General features: G+C 41.0%; 1 pseudogene; it reads right to left on the bottom strand.

Annotated features, from left to right (window-relative positions):
* Positions 1-3,276: 3,276 nt before the first annotated feature.
* Positions 3,277-3,371, bottom strand: LOC114501039 (annotated as a pseudogene).
* Between the last annotated feature and the right edge of the window lie 473 nt (positions 3,372-3,844).

The following is a 3,844-nucleotide window of genomic DNA, read 5'->3' as shown; positions in this document are numbered from 1 at the left end:
CTCCTGAACTCATTCTGTTCAAGTATTGAACATCCATAGTGGAACAAGACAGAGATAGCCCTCTGGGAACAATATTTAGAGGTCATAATTGCCATTTCCAAGGAGCTTAGGCTCTAGAGGAGGAGAGAGAGAAGGCAAATGGACTCAAACCATTTGTAGGGAGTTGTTATTGAAATGTACTGGGACACTCTGGGAGGAGAAGATAGAGCCCTAAACACTGTGAGGCCACTGGGGTTGAGGTGAGTCATAAAAACTACTAACTTAAAAATAAAAAGGCCTTTCAAGTGAGAGGCAACAAACATTTATTGAGATCGATAAGAACAGCTATTTCAACATAGTGATTAAGGCAGAAGTCCAAACAGTGCTCTAACTAGCAGACAAAACAATGGGTATTATGAGAAAGGGAAGGGAAACAATTCCATCAGTAGAAGGAAGACATTTCTGTTGGTGCAGGTAACGTAGACTGATATTAATTTCAAACAATGTGTTTAATTTTTAGTCCAGTAGTCATTAGCCCAGTAGTCATAATAATGGCTTTCTTATTATCTTTGCAAACAGTTTTTTGGAACACAATGTTGCTTTAGGCCCAGTCCAAAGATTATTTTGCCCTGTTTTAACATTCAAAGGTTTGAGTCATAAGACATGTTTGAGGCATAAAGCAGTTCCTCTGGGATGGCAGTCTTGGCTCCATTTCAAGTAGCTCCATTTATGTTACTGTTTACAAAAGGCGCATGGAGCCCAACAGGGCTACCAAATAAGCTGAGGGGCAGGAGGGGAAAGAATATTTCAAGCAGGATGAGAATATTTGCAAAGCTCAGGGCTGGGGCAGTGCATGCCTGGGTGCAGCAGTGGCCTTGGCAAGGTTGGAGGCCCAGATAAGTAGGGGAGTGGATGGAGTTCAGATGGGAGAATTTGGGGTGAGGCACAGCAGCTGCAGTGTCTTACTTATAGGATGCCCACAGTCCTTGGCCATGAAGGCAGTAAAGTTCATTGCAGACTTGGGTTTTAAAAAGTATATATTTTACTATGGAAATGTTAAAATATACACAAAAATAGAATAGTATAATGAACTTCCTCATACACATTTTCCAGGTTTGAGAGTTATCAATATACAGCCAATCTTGTCTCATTTATATTTTTCTTCTGCCCCCTCCTTCACTCCCTGGGTTGTTTTAAACCAAGTTCCAGATCCCATATCATTTTAGTCAGTAGTTCACCATATGTCTCTAAGAGAAAAAGACTGTTCTTAAACACACCATAATATCATTATTATAATTTAAAAATAAATAGTAACTCCAAATATTATCTAATATTCAGCTTGTTTGTTTGTTTGTTTATTGAGCATAGAAGGTAGAAAGAAAGAGAAGGAGAAAAACATCATTTGGTTGCATGCCCCCAGCTGGGAATGTGGCCCGCAACCAAGGAGGCATATGCCCTGATACAAGTGAATGACTTTTCGGTTCACAGGCCAGGGCTTAGCTAGTTTTCAAATTTCCCACATTGGTTCAGAGGCTTCTTTTCAGAGTGGTGTGTTAGGTCCAGACAAGATCTACACATTGAACATGGTCAATAAGTCCTTAAGTCTTGTTAAATCAGTAACAGTTGCTTCCCTCTCCCTTTGTTCCCTGACACTTACCGAAGAAGACAGGTCATTGGTCCTGCATTTTCAGTTCGTTCATTGCAGAAATTGGGGTTCTGGCTAGTATAATTTGGCAGCCTGGGGAGAGTGGGCTAAATAGAGTCTGACCATGGAGTGTATCGCAGAAGCTTAGCTAGGAAAGGAGGAATGTGGTAAGGCTGGGGTAGTAAGATAGGGAGGAGAGACATATCTGAAAAATATTTAGAAGTGGAATGGGAGGCAGAGGGTGACGGGAAGAGGAGTCTGCTGATGGCACCCAGGTTTTTGGTTTAAGCAGCTTGGGGTACACACAGGAACATTAACCAGAGGGAGGGATTTGGATATGGGGAGGGAAAGAGCAATATATTATTAGGATACAGATTTGCTTATTTAAACAAAGAACAAAACAAAATATACACACATGCACATTGATGGTATATAAGACATGCTATCCCAAAATATGATACCTGCACATATTGAATATTTCATGCAGAAAAATATTGAGAAATGGCATGTGTAAGATGGACTTTCTGACCTTCCCCTGAAGCAGGTTATAAAACCTTCATGTGAGAGTTGCACTCCTATATCTGGAAGAAAGGAATAGCCTTCTCTGGGAAGACAAAGGGACACAGAGGACTCTGAATGAACAGACCTTACTAATTATTTAGCTCATATTATTTTCCTATCATATCTTTTCACAACCTTCAACTCTTGACCTAGCATAAAACACCCAGATGTAACCATTTCTTCAAGTCTTTATTTCCTTGTGAAAGATCCCATGTCATGTAAAATATTTATTAAATAAATTTGTATGCTCTTTTATTATTAATCTGTCTTCTTTTATGAAGGTCATAGTCAAGAGCTTAGGAAAGTAGAGAAAAATGATATTTTCCTCTCCTACAACACATGCACAGGATGACTTAAAAGATAAGCTTTTGTTTAAGATGTCCAAGATAACTCACCACCAAATCCACCAGGCTCTGGTGCAATGGAAGGGGAGCGTGCCTCTTCTCTTTAAGGTTACAACCTACAAGTGCCCGACAATCCTTTTGCTCACATCTCTTTGGCTAGATTCTAGTCACATGGTCATACCTCACTGCAAGGAAAATGGTACATGTTGTCTTGTGCCCAGCTAACACTCTGGGGCTCTTCTGCTAAAGGAAGGAGGGAGAAGGGATAGAGTGAGGGGAGATACTTCACAGCAGAAAGTATGGTTTGGTTTGAGGCACACTGAGTTTCAGGTGCCCGTGGGTGAATTACAGGGGAGATACTTGCAATGCAGAAGAGAGGTCTCAGGGGGAATTGTGGACTTAAGGTTTGTGATTTTCATTCAGGAGCCGTAAGGTATTTGATCAAAGGAGGAACACAACAGACCCAGGATTTAGGAGGGCAATCACTGCATGTCATTGGTGGGGTCAACTGGAGAGAGACAAGGCTGAGACTAGATTATTTAGGAGCTGTTATAATGATCTAGAAGACTCAGCAGGAAAAAATATCCACAGAACTTAGCAACTGATTAAATAGAATGGAAGAGGCAAAGGAAGGAGTCAAAGATGACTCTCACTCAAGGTGACAAGTCTAAGTGCCTGAGAGAGTGCAGATGCCATTTATAGAAGAGAAGTCAGAAAGTGGGACAGATCTTTGATAAGATGAGTGGATAAGGGTCTGGGAGAAAAGGAGGAAGATGATCTGGATTTTAAACTGTTAAGAACAGATACTACACTTGATCTTAGCCAAAAGGTTGAGAGGCGATGATGATCTGGATTTTAGATATTTGAATGTGGGCTGCCAGGAATCATCTGGGTGGCAATGGGATGGAGGGTGGTGAAAGGCCCAGGCTTGGTAACAGAGCTCAGAGTTCAAGTCCATGGCCATTTCTAAGCCATGTGACCTTAATCAAGTTTATAATTCCTGTGTACTTCAGTGTCCTCAAAAATAAAATAAGAATAATAAGAGGACTCATAAGAAGAATTGCATAAATACATGTAAAACATGCACATAGTAAGTGCTTGCTATATGTTTGATTTTATTATTGCAAGGAATGCTAAGTTGGAAATGCAAGCTGGAAGCTCTAATAAGGGGTTAGAAGTAAAGATTTATGAGGATCTTAGGTGGAATAAGATGCATGGAGGAGAAGCTGGGTACGGTACGCACATACTTGGGGAACATGCATGTGTGGGGAGGAAGGCCCTCCAATCCCACAATCCCTGCACAGCTGTGGTCTAC

This window comes from Phyllostomus discolor, chromosome 6, assembly GCF_004126475.2.
Source record: "Phyllostomus discolor isolate MPI-MPIP mPhyDis1 chromosome 6, mPhyDis1.pri.v3, whole genome shotgun sequence".
Classification (NCBI taxonomy): domain Eukaryota; kingdom Metazoa; phylum Chordata; class Mammalia; order Chiroptera; family Phyllostomidae; genus Phyllostomus; species Phyllostomus discolor.
Note: the sequence above shows the minus strand (reverse complement) of the source record. Positions and strands in the feature narration are given on the sequence as shown.